General features: G+C 41.9%; 1 protein-coding gene across 3 annotated transcripts in view; it reads left to right on the top strand.

Annotated features, from left to right (window-relative positions):
- Positions 1-17,403, top strand: part of FTCDNL1 (formiminotransferase cyclodeaminase N-terminal like) — a 387,434-nt gene that overhangs the window by 240,609 nt on the left and 129,422 nt on the right. The window contains exon 10 of one of the 3 annotated variants that reach the window (XR_014830080.1): positions 13,086-15,232. The exons of 1 other annotated variant lie outside the window; for it this stretch is intronic. The gene's annotated coding sequence lies outside the window, so the exon portion shown is untranslated. Of the gene's footprint in view, positions 1-13,085; positions 15,233-17,403 lie in introns of those variants that run through there. One more of the 3 variants, XR_014830076.1, reaches the window with a different exon arrangement.

The raw sequence follows: 17,403 nt of genomic DNA, 5'->3' as shown, positions 1-17,403 counted from the left end.
TTTGATTGTAATTAAAAATCAGTGTATATGTGGAATAGATGAAGAAACCAAAATTATTCTCTTTTGTCTTTTAGAAAAGTGACAGTTATAAAAACATTCAATATCATCAATTCACTTTTTCCCCCATTGAACTAGGATTTTATCAACCACAAATATGCTTCTCCACATGAGACAGTCACTGCAGTTCTGTGGTAAATGCAGCAAGACTGAAGTTATTGCCAAAGAAGCATCAAAGCTTTCAGAGCAGCTATTGATGTGCACAGTTCGTAGCTCAAAGAAAGAGCAAAGAGAAAGAGAAAGAAGCCAGTGGCAGGAATGGCTTTGGGCTATGCTTTCAAAATAGGTTTAATATAAAGGCTAAAGCAGCAGTAAGGTATTCATATAGAGAACAGATATCCGCCACTTAGTGGGCTGAATAAAAGAAGGTTTCAGAATCTCTTAATAGGAGGGCACTGCTGATCCTTTTAACAGTAGGACAGGAAAAAATCATAGATCCTAATAGTTCTGGCCTAGTGGCATCTAAATGGGAAGTCCAGATATTAAAGTGATCTATTATCTTTTAAATCCTATTGTTATGAGGATCAATAGTGCTGGCACATTGAGAAGTTTTGGAATCTCACATCACTTTTCAGGTCAAAGCGACTGACAGCCGCCCAGAGGCTCCTCCAGGACAGCCAGGAGAACTCTGGTCTGTTCTTGGGTAAGCCTACTTATTGGCCTGGTAAATTCAGGCCCTAGTTTGGGGAGACATTAATAGCAGCAGTACTATTTGAGAAGTTCTGCTCTCCCCTCAGCTCCTTGGAAATCTTCAGTTTCACAGGTCTGCAGTCACATGTCCTTTTTCTCTACCTGGCCTGATGCGGCCACATTAGGGTTATGTAAGAATTGTGGTGGGACTGAACGCCTGCCACCTTAGTCACAGCCTTTCATGACAGCCATCCCTGTAATGGGTAAGAATCCCCTCTTTATTTCAGAAGGCAGTATGCTATAGTGTGGACAGTGTGGTGCTGGGAGACATATCAAATCCAGTCTAAGTGCTGTCATTTATTAGCTTTGTGGCATTAATCAAGTTAATTAATTTTTTGAGTCTCATTTTTCTCATCAGAAAGTTGAGGTAAAACTCCACTTTGTGGGGTCATTGTAAGGAATAGAGACATCAGAGTGAGGGAAATAAAAGGTGGTGGCGTCATTGTAGGGATGGTGATGGCAAAGGAGAAGAGTTATCGACACAGGGTCTAGTCCTCATCTTGTGATTTTTTTTTTTATGTCTTTTTGTCTTTTTAGGGCTGCACTTGTGGCATATGGAGTTCCCAGGCTAGGGGTCCAGTCAGAGCTGTTGCTACCGGCCTACACCACAGCCACAGCAATGCCAGATCCAAGCCGCATCTGCAACCTACACTATAGCTCACAGCAATGCCAGATCCTTAACCCACTGAGAGAGGCCAGGGATTGAACCCACAACCTCATGGTTCCTAGTCGGATTCGTTTCCATTGCACCACGACGGGAACTCCCACTTTTGTGATTTTCAAAAGAAAATGGGAGGAGGGAAGCAAGATCTCCTGTGGAAGGGAGATCACTGGTAGGGAGCAGCCAGGAGTATTCTCTAGAGGCAGTAAGATAGCACCACGCTGGAGAGAGAAGACTCAAGGTGACAGGAACGGAGCTAGACACTGGCAAAGTGAGATGGGGTCCCCCTGGGAGTTGCTGAAAGAGGAATTCACTGAAGATGACCTCAACTCCTTCCTGACTCTGAAAGTTCTTCCCGAATCTACTCAAAAGAGGATGCCAGAGAGAGTACTGGGCAATCATACATGAGAATTGTAGCATCTGAAGGTAAGACAATTGAGAGGCCAGTGGCAGTCTTTAGACATAGACCTTTCAGACCCCAAATTTCTCTTCTTAGAAATGTAGTAGAGGAGTTCCCGTCATGGTTCAGCGGTAACAAACCTGACTAGTATCCATGAGGATGTGATTCCATCCCTGGCCTCCCTCAGTAGGTTAAAGATCCAGCATTGCTGTGAGCCATGGTGTAGGTTGCAGACGAGACTCTGATCTTGCGTTGCTGTGGCTGTGGCGTAGGCTGATGGCTACAGCTCTGATTTGACCCCTAGCCTGGGAACCTCCATATGTGGCAGGGGTGGCCCTGGAAAAGATGGAAGGAAGGAAGGAAGGAAGGAAGGAAGGAAGGAAGGAAGGAAGGAAGGAATATAGTAGACATTCTCCAGTATTCTTTTTGTTGGAACTAGAGCAGATATTCTCCAGGTCTGTAGTTTGTATTAGAACACCTTCCCCCCCACCCCCCGCCCCCAGGTCTCAGGCAGCAAGGCTAGAAACCAGCCTACATCTGAATGGATGGGCCCTGGATTGCACATGGCATCTGTAGTGTATTTCAGAAACTTCCTCATCCTCTTTTCAGTGTCATGAGTCTCCTCCCTGTTTGAATGAAATTTTGTGATGCATTTTCTCAAGCTGCTCTAGCAATTAGTGTTTAAAGTACACAAAATTGATTGTACATTTGAAAAAAAAACTGGCTTGTTTGGGTGAAGACAGGAGGTGGTAATTTCAGATAATGTTATTTTTACATTCTCTCACTTACAAATACGGATTTTTGTTTTATCACTTATGGAAAATTTTATACTTAGAAAAAATTTTTTTGTTATGGCTGCACCTGCGGTATATGGAATTTCTCAGGCCAGGGATCGAATCCAAGCCACAGCTGCAAACTGTGCTGCAGCTGAAGCAACACTGGATCTTTCAACCACTGCGCTGGGCTGGGGATCAAACCTACGTCTCCACAGCGACCCAAGCCACTGCAGTCAGATTCTTAACCCACTGCACCAAGGCCAAGAAACTCCAGAAAATGTTGTGCCTTTGAGTGCAAATTACACAACTAAAAGAACTGGTGATAATGGATAAAACTCACATACCTGAATATTTTCTTATAACCTTAAAAATCTTCACTTACATGGCGAAGCATCTTCATTAAGTAAACACATGAAAATCACGACTTTCTAAAAGAAGTCAAATCATATATAGAAAATAATAAAAATCTAGGTGAAGATGATTTTTATGACACCATGGCCTGTGGCTGTGGAGAATGTGATAAGGCTGATGCTAGTGGAAAAGTTAGGTAGAAGAAGGGTGGGAATTGGAAAAAGAGAAATCCTATATTACTGAACAAATACCTTCCATAATTAGAAAATGTAGCAGAAGAAGTAAAAAGTATAATATGGAAGTAAAAGGTAAATAGATTTCTGTCTGATTGGTTTGAAAATTATCTTCATCACCAAAAGGGCGTCTTCAAACTTGAGATATAAAGATGATTACTCTTCCCTCAAGTGTACATTTTTTATACAACACTTTGAACTCCTCAGTCTCCACCATCTGTAGAACTCAATTTCCGTTTGGTAAAAAAATTGCTGACATCTGTTTAAACCCTAATATCTCCACAACCGTGTAGAATGTTAACTCAAGCTTGGTGTCATGTTAAATCGTTTTAACTTTAAAATAATATTAAACTTATGGTTCTGTTTCAACTTTGCAATGATACTAGTATTTAACCCTTCAGATCTTCTAAACTTCCCACCAAAGAAAATATCTTGAATGGAAAAAATGAAGTCAAAGGCGAACCCTTCATACATGCAGGATACTGGCAAGATTTTTCTAAAACCTACCAAGAATTTGGAGCCTTAAAATAAGATGATGGACTCTTGGAAGGCCAATGACTTGACTAAAATACGGAATAGTAGATGACTTAAAGAAATCTTGCCTTACTGACCATGGCAGCTGATTCTGTGCTTGGGCCAACCCATGTCACCCATGTCAAAATTGTGAAGTGATAAAAATAACCTAGATTTATAAAGTGTTGAACAAATTTAAAGCCCATCTACATTCATAATCTTAATAAATTTTCAGAACAGCATTGGTAGATATAATGTGGCAAGTTACACCCCAGATTTCCCTCCCCACCCCCACCTATAGGACTGAGGTTCTTTTTCTCCCAGCTATTAGGATTATGCCTGCTGATGGCTCATAGTCCTTCCCCAGCAATTGCCTTTAGGCAAGGGAGCTGCTGTACACAAGTCTATGTCTCTGCCCCAAGGACCACCCAAATCCAAAGACACCTTGGTCAGTAAGGGAGCAACAAAAGTCCCGCCCCCTCACCTCAACTCAAACAACTCTCAAAGGCCATTCCAGACCTGAGGTCCCTCAGAGGATCAGCTGGAGCCTCTACTGCCACTTCACTACACTTCAGTTTTCCCCTCTGCTCAATCCTATTCTCCCTCTATCCTCCCCATACATACTGTTCCCAAGAATACATCCATTGGAATCCTGTATACAAAGCTCCATCTCAGAGTCTGCTTCCTTGGGAACTCAACTTAAGACCTTGGTGCCAAGAGTATTCCCAGAAACTCATCTCTAAAATGGGATTTAGGGAGTTCCCGTCGTGGTTCAGTAGTTAACGAACCCGACTAGGAACCATGAGGTTGCGGGTTTGATCCCTGGCCCTGCTCAGTGGGTTAAGGATCTGGCGTTGCTGTGAGCTGTGGTGTAGGTCACAGATGCTTCTCGGATCCTGCGTTGCAGTGGCTCTGGCGTAGGCTGGCCGCTACAGCTCCGATTGGACCCCTAGCCTGGGAACCTCCACATGCTGCGGGTGTGGCCCTAGAAAAAGAAAAAAAAAAAAATGGGATTTAGGAACTAGGTCTTCTGACAGGTCTCAACCCCTGATAGCGATGGAATGTGGGCAGTCCCTAGCAGGTTGTGGCCATGCAGTTGTTAAAACTTTAACTGACTGAACTGGGGTGAGGTACAGAAGGAAAGGATTGCATTGGTAGGTGCAACGTCTCAGAGTTTTAGGAAAAGAAGTCATTATAAAGACAGCAGAATGAGGTTGCTTTTGTGGAGTGTGATCAATGTGATAGAGAAGATAATGAAAAAGTTAGGGTGATTAATCACAATTTAAAGCAAATTGTAAATTCAGAGGGCTTTCTCAGAAGCATGAGAAAGAACAGTCCTCTCCTGCAGCCAGAGAGCAGAAAATGCTGAGGATCAATCCCTAGACTTAATTATTAATTACAAGGACATTTTGAGCACCAGAGAATTTTGAATTGTCAGCCCTCCAGCAAGTTAGCTATGCCAAAGTCAGAGCCCTGGATGGGACGGGAAGGACCCTGTGAGCTAGGATAGGGATATCTGGGTGTGTACACGAAAGCACTCTGAAACCCCAGATATCCCTGTACCTTGGCACAAGGTGAAACAAAAGCCAACTCTTTATCACTAAAGGCTAGCACCCCCATCCCCTTGTCTGAAGGTAGTGCAGAGTCCTCTGCCATGGAATAAAACGTTCCCTCACTTTAAGATTTACTCCCTAGAAAGACAAAAAAGACCGCCAAAAAAGGGTGTTCCCATTGTGGCTCGGTTGGTTAAGAACCCAGTTAGTATTCATGAGGATGTGGGTTTGATCCCTGGCCTTGCTCAGTGAGTTAAGGATCTGGCATTGCCACAAGCTGTGGTATAGGTTGAAGATGCATTTCAGATCTGGCATTGCTGTCAATGAAGAAAAAAAAAAAAAAAAGATTTACTCCCAACTCCATTCTTAGCTGCTGACAATAATTAGGAACACACCATCACATAACCTGACCAAGGACATACTAGACCTGCTAAAGGTGCAAGGAGACTAGACACTGAAGGAGCTCTAGGACCCAGGCAAACCGGACCAACATCAGTAGTCCCATTTCTGCAGTTCTAGGCTTGGGGACCTAGAGGCCCTGATTCCCAGAGAGGGAATGCCTCCAATGGGATTTCCAGCAAGAGCTCCTTTCACCTCTAAGTTATAGCTGCTATGTGGTCACTTTAGGCTATGAATGCCAAAGTTGAAGAAAGAAGTCATGGTCTGGCAGGTATAATTTAATTTTCAGAAGAAGTAATGAAGCTGCTATACAATAGGGAAGAGTTCATGGGACTCGGGTGATCCATCGGGTCATCTCTTGGTACTCAGTTCCACAGCTTTGACTATAAGGGGTCATGGGAGACAGCCAAAGCCAGAGAAGAGCACAGGGACCAGGGGCTCAGACCCACTCAGGAAGGAGTGTCTGGGTCCCTCTACCACGTAAACCACTTAGACCAGCAGAGCTGATCGGGTGAAGAGAATCTAGGCTGTGTAGTAGAACAGGAGGGTGAGACGAGTGTCCAGTAGAGCCTTAGGACCAGTGGCAAGGATGGGGGCTGTATTTCATCCACTAACCCTCCCATTGGCAGTTTTTCCAGGAGGAGAGACTAACCAGAATTGCAGATGAGCTGTACTTACAAAGTAAGTGCATCTGGGTGGCACAGGGGTTCATGCAGGAGATGTTGGGTGCTGCCCAACCTCCTCCCCTCCAGGGGGCCTCTTATTCTCCCAGCTGCTGTTGTTAATGCTGACTGATGGCTTCAGCTGAGTCCTCCCAAAGCCTGCTCTCGTCTGAAGGAAGCTGCCTCTTGGGAGGCTGCATGGGGCAGAGGCAGGGAGACCAGTCTACATACAGTGCCTGGTTGGTGTTGCGGTGTAGACACCTGCCCCTTTGTCTCAATGCAGAACAATTTTTTTTTTCTTTTTAGTGCTGCACCTGCAGCATATGGAAGTTCCCAGGCTAGGAGTCTAATCAGAGCTGCAGCCTCAGGAACACCAGATCTGAGCTGGGTCTGTGCCCTCCACCACAGCTCACGGCAACACTGGATCCTTAACCCACTGAGCAAAGCCAGGGATCAAACCCACATCCTCATGGACATTATGTCTGGTTCTTAACCTGCTGAGCCACAATGGGAACTCCTCAATACAGGACAATTCTGAAGAGCTCAACTCATCAAGAGGTCCCTGCAGGGTCACCTGAAACTGCTGTTGAAACTTCATCACAGTTTACCTTCTCTCACTGCCCAAGCCTGCCTCCCTCCTGCTCTTGTTCCTGAGGGCCATCCCTACCCAACATACAAATCTCAGTCTGTCTCTGGGGGAAACCAATCTCAGATAAGAAGCCACAATTATTTTACCCTATTTTGGAGCTGTAGAAAAACATAGCCTAGAGAAGTTGCAGAATTGCCCAGGGTCACAGAGCTGGCAACGGGCAGAGAGAGGACTGAACTGCCCTGGACTCTAAGTCCAGTGCCCTGCAGTTACTATCTTCCTGCTCAGTTCTCCCCTCCCGCAGCTGCTGCTCACTGTCCTGTCTCAGATGCAAATGCCCTGGTGATGGGCAGGTGCTGACTTGATGCTGGACCCAGTGATGAACTGAGCACGTGTGCTCAGCGTGGAGCCCACAGATTGTGTCCCTTGACTGCTGTGGCTGTCCCAGCTCCTCCATGCAGGAACACCATCTGAAATGCCTTCACATTCTTCTGTCTCAATGGGAATCAGATCGCTGGCATGGATAAAGATTTGAGGGAGATTAAATGAACTCTTTAGTGTTAATAGTAATATGGAAATGTATACATTATTCTTCCTAAAGAGTGTTAGTATTTTAGGTGGGGATTCATCTCTAATAGCAGTATCTTAGGTTTCAGCAGATGCCATGGGAAAATTAATGTCTGTGAAAACCTGGAAAGTTTGGAAGCTTTCAAAGTAGGATTCTCTCTCCTCTACCTACAAAAGCAGCTGCTTGGACTGGGTCACTCACAATGGCTTCTATGTGTGCACAGGGACCAGGTTTTAAGACACATTTAATGAGTTATAAGTACAAAATAGGCTTTATTACAGAAACCTCATATCTAGATATTGGGATTCAGTACAAAAAGTGTGTTTTCACTGTTATCCCAAATTCTCTAAGCCATTGAAAATATACATGCTTTCTAAAACATGCAAAAAGGTAGTGAGTGTAATAACTCATTTAAACCCCCAACTTCTTGAATAAGTGAGGGTTCTCTAATCGTCCACCTAGCTTAATGGTCACCATGATCTGGATTTTTCTTTTTCTTTTTCTTTTCTTTTTTGACCACACCTATAATATGTGGAAAGTTCCAGGCCAGAAATCGAACCTGTGCCACAGCAGTGATCTGAGCTGCTTAACCCTTAACCCCCTGCCACAAAGGAACTCCATCTTTTAAAGTAGATTTTTACCCATTATGTATTCTGTACTTTCTTTCGCTCAATTTTATTCCACTTCTCCTTTTTATGCCCAATTTGGCCTTCTCATAAAACTTTGCTACCATTTTAATGAATGATTAGAATATGCTGGACCAAAGCCCAAGGTCTGAGCTAAAGAAATACATACAAAAGTCTTCTTTAACCTGAGTCAAAATCTATGAAATATTAAGCTCACTTATTCATATATCAAAAAGATTAGAAGAGAATCTTTATCCTAAAATGACAAACTAAGAGTTTGACCAAATATAGATAAACACACACACGCATACACACACTCGCGCCTCCTCCTGGAGTTTTAGCACTTAAAAGGCAGAAAATGTGTTAACTCAGTGCAATGCATTTTAAGGGTGATACTGCAAAGTAATAGACAAACTAAGTCAGACTTTAAAATATGTGGGGACTCTGAGGATCCCAGATATGGAAACTTTTGGGGACCAGTGTCATGTATATACCCACTTCATTGTTGATTGCAGATGTACTCATATGAGTGAAAACTAATAAGTTTCCTTGTGAATCATACGTGGAGATTCCCGCCTACAGAGATTGATGCTCAGAATTTAACTTATTTGAGTGGGCATAGTGAGAAGAGGCTGAAGTGTAAGTGCAGAGGTGAAACCCACTTTTACCTCCCAAATTAGAATTCTGACTGTAATTGTCATGTTGCCTTAATCCTTGAAGTGACCTGTGGAGTGGTAATATCTACCCTTCAGTGGACCTGCAATGAGGCCTCACATCCACACCCACACCCACTTTTCCTGTGGTGTATATAGGTAAGAGGGAGTCCTCTGGGCTGTGGCTCCACCTCAACTCCCCAAGGTGGAGCAAATCCTGGACCTTTCAGTGTGCTCTGGTGTAGAGTGAACCCATGCTGGTTGGGCTCTCAGCTACAACAGGAAATAACCTCTGATATTACTTCCTTAAGTGCCTCAGTCAGTTGGAGCTGCCATAACAAAGTACCGCAGACTGGGTGGCTTAAACAACAGAAACTTATTTTTTCACAGTTTTGGAGGCTAGAAGTCTGAGATCAGCATATCCAGTTGGTTTCCTCTGAGGCCTCTCTCCTTGGCTTGTAGACAGCTGTCTTCTTCCTGTGTCTTCACATGGTCTTTCCTTCACATGAGTCTATGTCCTAATCTCCTTTTCTTATAAGCACATCATATTGGATTAGGTCCCACCCTAAAGACCTCTTTTTTAACTTAATTACCTCCATGAAGACCCCATTTTCAGATGCAATCATATCCTGAGGTTACTGGGGGCTAAGACTTCAACATAAGAATTCAGCAATTCAGCCCATAACACCCTTGTTCTATGCTATTGCTCTTTTAAGGGTATTTTATGCCCCAAGAACTTCTTTGTAGCAATAAGAGCCGCCTCACATGAGAAGACCTGGTCCAGGTCTCTGTGAGGGTCTCACTGCCACCTTATCATACCTTTTCTTCATACGGTGGTGGCTGTTTTATAATTAAAAACTGTTATTTTGCAACTCAAGTCTGTGTACTCAACATGGGAAGACAGATTACACAACGATTCTTAAAAATATGAACTTATGCATTATTCAACAACTACTATTGACTATACACCAAGGAATATATAGATGCATTCCTTAACCCTTATGAATCTTATAGTCAACAGGGGAGACAGATCCTAAGGAAGGAAGACATAGATGCATATTTAATTACAAGCTGTGGTAAATACCATTTAGGAAAATAGCAGCCTTGCCATAGCTTCTCTTCCCATTGTGCTGGGCATATTAGACAGAGAATAGCAAGACAGAGGACTGACTTTCCCTGGGTCAAAAAAGGGCTTTGAGATCTGAAGACTCTGTAGGAAGTAGCCAAGCAATGAATGGAAGGGAGAACATTCTGGACAGAGAAACGCTAAGGAGAAAAATCACTGAGGTCAGAAATATAGTAATCCACAGCAGAAGTGCAGTGAACAAGGTGGCAAGGGGCTTTGGGCAAGGCTGGAGTTGCCAGCAGCAGCTTCATAAACCATGGGAAGGAGTGGACTTCATTCTACACACCTTGAATGTTTAAACATGGGGTGACATGGACTGCCTGATGTTTTAAGGAGATAATTTCACTACCATGTGGAAAGTGGACTAGACACAAATGTGAAAGTCTGGAGGACAACTGGAAAGCTTTTGAAAGAATATAAGCAAGAGGTGAAGATGACTCACACAGGCAGTAGATGGAATGTAAGGAAGTAGATGGATTTGAGACATAGTTTGATAGACAGAGATGGGTGACTTTTGAGTAAATGTGAATGTGTAGGCATGAGATGCTCATGGAGAGGATTCAAGAATGACAGCAGGTCTCCGGTGTGAGCAACTCAGGAGGGCGAGGTACCCCAGGCTGCACAGGAGCAGACAACTCAGGAAACCAGCGAATTCCAAAGGAGGAATTCTGGGAGTTTCCTGGTGGCCCAGCAGGTTAAGGATTCAGCATTGTAACTGCTGTGATGCAGGTTTGATCCCTGGCCTAGGAACTTTGGCATGCCACAGATGCAGCCAAAAGGGGGGGGGGGGCAGAATTTTGATGATACAGACACAAATGATCATGTCACAGAAAAGAGAGACATTTTGGAAACCAACTTTTTTTTTTTTTTTTTTTTTTGCCTTTTCTAGGGCTGCTTCTGTGGCATATGGAGATTCCCAGGCTAAGGGTCGAATCGGAGCTGTAGCTGCCGGCCTATGCCAGAGCCACAGCAATGCGGGATCCGAGCTGCATCTGCAACCTACACCACAGCTCACGGCAATGCTGGATCCTTAACCCACTGAGCAAGGCCAGGGATCGAACTAGAAACCTCATGGTTCCTAGTCAGATTCATTAACCATTGCGCCATGTCGGGAACTCCTTGGAAACCAACTTAATTGCACAAAGAAGCTTTTGATGGCCTTAGATTTCAAAGAGAAGTGTAAAAAAGATAAAAGTAGAATGTTTGACATATTGACATGGCAATATAAGTATTATCAAACACTGATAATACATGAACACTGTGATATTGAACACAAATCCCCTCAGATTCCCTTTTCAGTTTCTGTGTGCCTTTGCTTCTACCAACTGGCACCTGCAACTATCTTCAGAAGATTGCCCTTGAACTACTGCATGCATACACACACACACACACACAAACACAAATGCGCACGCGCGCGTGCATGTGTGCTCCCATGCAGACAGCCAGAGCAACCCACACACTCACCTTCTACCCCTCCCTCCCTACAGGCCCTAGCAAAGCGATTGACTTATATGGGACTATGAAAGCCCAGTTCCTTTGCTTCAACTGGGAACACACACTGCAGGGAAGGCTGAGACCAGGCCTCTGCTTGAATTGCATCCTTGCTTGACTTCTTTCTCTTTGCTGTCTTACTTCCTCCCCTCTGTCACTGTATTTTCCTAGGTTTACTTCGTTGATGAATCTCTTTTACACACCTTGCCTCAGGGTCTGATTCTGAGGCAACCTGTCTTAAGACACTTCCCACTGAGATATCTATATAGATATATATAGATACAGATATAGATATAGATACACATATACATACATACATACATATATATATATATATATATATATATATATATATATATATATATGCAATAGAGTAGTAGGAGTTAGAATAATAGATCCAGGAAAGCTAAAATCCTTCAGGAACTGAGATGTGCAACAGCAACAACAATAATAACAAAAACCAACAAAAATCATTCAAGTTATGGTTTCAAAAGGAAAGGAAACAAGGAAAACCTAGGAAATTTTATAATGTGAAAAGTGATCTATAAGAAGAAAAACTCCTCATTTCCTCTGTTGACTCCATCTGGTCTACTAAGGAAAATGATTTCCTCAAACTAGAAAGAGTAGAGCAAGCTTTGTTAAGAAAATAGAGAAGAGAATTCCTGGAGCCTATCAATATGATATGTCCACATCACAAGGCCCAGGTAAGTCACAGCTCAGAACTTTAAGTAACATTTTATGATGTGATCTCATAAACGCCTGCGGATCTTTATAAAGATTCTTTCTTTTTTTTTCTTTTTAAAATTGAAATACAGTTGACTTATGATATTGTGTTAGGTTCAAATGTACAGCAAAATAATTCAGTTATGAATATAGCACACACGTACATTTTTCAGATTCTTTTACACTGTAGGTTTTTTGTTTGTTTGTTTTGCTTTTTAGCCAGCACCCACAGCATATGGAAGTTCTCAGGGGAGGGGTCAAATTGACCTGCAGCTGCCAGCCTACACCATAGCCACAGGAACACCAGATCCGAGCCTTGTTTGCAACCCACACCACAGCTGATGGCAATGCTGGATCCTTAACCCACTGAGCAAGACCAGGGATCAAACCTACACCCTCATGAATACTAGGGAGGTTTGTAACTGGCTGAGCCACAGCGGGAACTCCCTACTATAGATAACTGCAAAATATTGGGTAGAGTTCCCTCTGCTATACAGTAGATCCTTGTTGGTTATCTATTTTATATATAGTAGACTATATATGTTAATCCAAAATTCCTAATATATACTTTCTCTCTCTACTTTTCCCTTTATTAACCATAAGTTTGTTTTCTACGTCTATGAGTCTATTTCTGTTTTGTAAGTAAGTTCATTTGTATCATATTTTAGATTTCACATTTAAGTAGTACTGTATATTTGTCTTTCTCCATCCAACTTACTTCACTTAGTATGATAATCTCCAGGTCCATCCATGTTGCTGCAAATGGCATTAGTTCATTCTTTTTGATGGCTGAGTAATATTCTATTGTATATTTATACCATATCTTTATCTATTCATCTGTCAGTGGACATTTAGGTTGCTTCCATGTCTTGGCCATTGTAAACTGTGCTGCAATGAACATTGGGGTGCATGTATTTTTTTGAATTAGAGTTTTCTCCAGGTATATTCCAAGGAGTGGGATTGCTGGATCATAAGGTAATTCTATTTTTTTTTATTGTTGTTATTGTTTTTCAGAAACCTGCGTGGTGTTCTCTGTAGTGGCTGCACAAATTTACATTCCCACCAACAGTGTCGGAGGATTCCTTTTTATCCATACCCTCTCTGGCATTTACTTTCTGTAGGCTTTTTGGAAAGCATTTCCTCTAAGATCAGAAACACCTGTAGATTTTTAAGAAATCATGACGAAAGAGGGGCAGAGACTGTTTAAAGAATAAAACTGGAAAAAAATATGTTCTTGATTTTCAGAAATGAGAAAAGCATAGAATGGTAAATTTGATTGTTGCTTCCCAGTTTCAAGAGTGGGTGATCAAAGAGACAAAGAAAAAAATGGAGTGATTACTAGGTGCTAACATAGGATCACTAAGAACCTTCATGATAAAGAACTTTTCACTTGTTATTGAGTTATTGAGTAAAGCGTTCTTAACATAGTGAACATTATCAGTAAAGTGTCTGATGAACCACACATGATTGCCTTGTGGAGAAGACAAGGAAATGTCCCTCTGGTGATTGTAAAATGCAATTAGAGCTGGCATTGATTAATGGCCTGAGGTCAACCCAAAGAAGAGCTTTTGAGGAACGTCCTACTGAGAACTTCATTTTCTTCAGTGACTTAGATGGCTAGCACAATTTCATAAGCCTTGGTCTTTCCAATTCTGAATTTCCACCAAAACTGCTTTCTATTTCCAACGCCTCAGTCCTTCTCTATCCCTGCAATATATCAGCTTCCTCCTCCCCTGGACAGTGTCTGGGGTAGCCTTTATACACAATACAGCTTAGTCCTTTTTTCTTCTGGTACATCCAACCTACTAATACCCCACATTTGGAATAATTCAGCCTTCTCTCTCTTTTTTTTTTTTTTTCATTATGATCCCAGGCTACTGAGAAATATCGGAGAAAATTGCAAACTTATAGCTTCCAATTACAGCCATTTCTCCTTAGAGTAGTTTTTGCTTCTCTTAAGCTTTCTAACCTCTGCAAATAACACCTTGTCCTGAAACTGAACTCCTAAAAGGATGCTTGACCTCTTTCTCTTCTTTATTCTTTTTATTTCACCAGTCTTATAATCTTGCTGATTCTACCTCTTAAAAATTCTCAATTCTGTCCTCACCTCTTTCTCTCCCATTGCCCCTGCTGTATTTCTGCTCTTACCTGAAATCTTGCAATAACCTCTTAATTGGCCTCTCTGGCTCCAGCGTTCTTTCCTTCAACCCATCATCCCAGTTACTGCCAGATATGTTCTCCTAACATGGATATCTGATTAGGTTTATTCCTTGGCTTGAAAATTCCCTTGGGCCTAACAGGCCAAGTTCAATCTCCTTAAAGAAGTTAGTGATGGCTATCACAAGCTGACCCCAACCTACCTCTCCAGCTTCATGTGTCACGCTCCCTATCTCTACACCTCTCTAGATTACTTTGAGGAAAAGCTATCTTATTAATTTTTGTATTGCTTTCACCTAAGATAATACCAGAGACACAGTGGACCTTTGTATATTCATGAACAACTGAAAGCACACACACAAAAAAAGTTCATCAGCATTCAAACATGACACAATAAAACCCAGAGAGATTTCAATATGCTAGGCTTGAAACTAACCAAATTAGTTTTAATGGGGACCAATGATTCAAAGTCCACCTTCTCAAGAACAGAATGAAAGAGGCCTGCTTTACTCTTAGTTAAGGCAAAAAAGACCCAGGAGTTTAGTTGAATTCCAAATGGACAGTGGCCAGGGGAATGTTATGGTTGGCAAAATATGATGAAACCCTACACCACATTACTAGAGGCCCAGAGGACCATATCATAGAAGACGTAGTTCCATAGGGATCTGTACGCATCAGAACACGACTAGGTTTCAGGGATTCTACTGACAGGAGAGGCTCAGAGGATGGCACCTAGGAAGGTGAAGGATCTGGAAAATATGCCATTCAAAGAACTATTAAAAACATGGTGTGTTTAACCTAGCAAAAGAAAAAGCTTAAAGGGACCATTATTGTTTTCTTAAATTTTTGCTGAGCTATTGTGTGAAAGAGTGATTGATAAAAGCTGGGTTCTTTCAAGGGCAAAATAAGATGCTCGAATGAGATGAAGTTATAGGGCAGATGACTTCAGCCCTGTATAATGAAGATGTTTCTATCAATGAGAGTTATTAAAGAAATAAATTGGCTGTTATTGGAGTTTCTTGAAAACTGGAAATGTTCAAGCACCAGCTGAATGATGGTATGTCAGCAGTATTGGAGGGAATTCTAGAAGGCCTCCAAGTTTTTTCTAATTCCAAGATTCTGCAATCCTATATTTTGTTTTAGTTAACTTTTAAAGGAGCCCACTGAGAAAATCCATTTGGAAACTTTCAGTAAGAGTGTTAGGTAAAAATCCCAGGCCTCTAACTAAACTGTCTAAAAGCTAACCCCTAACCTCCTTGGTGAAGGCCTATGGTTTGTTTCTTGGTTCTGGGGGCCCTAAGCACCCCAAGGGTTGCTCATGATTGGATAGCCTCATGGATATGATCAAAATCCTTCTGGCTAAATTCAAGATTGGACTTAGTAAACAGCTATCTAAAGATATTTACACGTGTTGATCAGGAAGCAAAGGTAGAAAGAAATGTCCAAAATGGAAACTTCATCAGACCCAAGAATTCTCCCAGTTTGTGGCAAGTCCAGGGAAGGACTTGACCAAGTAGAAGCAAAAATAGAGGGAGCATTTTTGTCATTAGCTGGTGAACCCAAGAGTTTGACTCCTTCGGGGTCACTCTTTTTAGTTCTTGGGTGCTCTGTGCCTTGTTTTCTCCAACCACGAATTGTAGAGACTAAGCACATACCAGCTCAGCAGAGGCTCATTTCTGTACATTGGCTGTATTCTTATAAATGACAAAATCAAGGAAAGGCACTTTTGGAAATCCAGATGTTCAAGTACCCCATGACCAATCCTCCAGACATACATAATACTAAGAGACACTACTGATGCCACTCGCCAGAGGCCTGAGATTCAGGAGTTAATGTCTGCAAAGCATTTTGAGCTTGTTGGAAGAAAGGCGCTAGATAAATACAAAGTGTTGTTGTTATTATAGGGAAGAAAAAGTAACTGTTAGCTCAGGGTCTATAATTAGGAAGCAAATATAGTGTCTGGTGGCTTTGATAATAGGATTTCTATGAAGATGTGGCATGCAGTAAGCCTGTTGACTGAAATGTTATAAATGACATGATTTTTGCCATCCTCGTCAGAATCCTTGACATTTTCAGTTTTGCCTTCCTGCCCTTCCCCCACGCTCTATTTTTAGGCAAACTCTAAGAAGGCAAGTGTCAAATTAACAGCTTCAAAACTAATAAACTTGGTGTGTTCATGGAGAAACTGTGGTCCTGGAGCAATCAGGACTTGCTTCCTTTCTGCTGAAGCCAAATCCCGAAGACTGAGTGGAGCATCAGGAAGATCTTCTGGGCTCCTTCAGAGCCTGGGTCCTTGTCCTTCCTCTTGTCTTCAGCTGGCAACCCCAGGGCCCTAAGCCAGGCCTAGTCCTGCAGCTTGGAACAGCAAGCTTGGGAATTCTTTCAAGAGAAGCATAAATCCCGAGTTCAGGTCTTGGAAAGTAAGTAAAGAAGGAAATCATTTTAAACTATTTTAATGTGTTTATCTGCATATTTTCGGTCTACCCATAATGTTCTGAGCATTTAAATGGTTTAAGAAAGTCACTTCTTAAAATAAGACATATTGTTTTTTGTGGAACAGTTAGCCGTTCAGACCCTTGTGATTCTGTTATCAATTTGCTCAGTGATTTTTACCTGTGTTTGTCTCAATTTCTACCCTGTAAAATTGTCATAACTGATTACCCCTCGCATCGATGTTGCTGAGAGAGGCAGCAAAGACAGGATCATAGATGTACAGTTAAATTCTGATCTTTGCCCTGTGGTTACCTTGCCAGCTGGAGGGTTTCATGCAAGTCACTAAACTCCCTGTGCCTGTTTCCCCATAATTTAATAATTATTCCATGATTTTAATGAAAAGAAATGCATTTTTCACTTCAATGAAATGTTTAAATAATTTAATTGAAGTGCCCATTGAGGACTTTTTGAGCTTTAAAATCTTTTAATTTCTATATAACTTTGGTGTCTTTTCTAAAGGGAACACAAACGATTACACCTTTTAGTGTTGATTTTTCTTGTTTGTTTGTTTCTTTTCTTTTCTTTTTTTTTTTTTTTTAAATGTGGGGACTAGTTTGCTCCAAGGAACTTGATGCCATAATTCTTGATTTGAATGTACCTGCTGCAGTTTAGAATACAGAAGTTTCCTGTGTGTATTTCATGGATCATGTCTCCTTTTTTAGGTGTGTTTCCTGGGCAACTA

The sequence above is a fragment of the Sus scrofa genome, chromosome 15 (assembly GCF_054392235.1).
Source record: "Sus scrofa isolate SSC_HxYL_T2T_F1_AM1 chromosome 15, Sscrofa_HxYL_maternal_Yorkshire_Landrace_v2.0, whole genome shotgun sequence".
Classification (NCBI taxonomy): domain Eukaryota; kingdom Metazoa; phylum Chordata; class Mammalia; order Artiodactyla; family Suidae; genus Sus; species Sus scrofa.
Note: the sequence above shows the minus strand (reverse complement) of the source record. Positions and strands in the feature narration are given on the sequence as shown.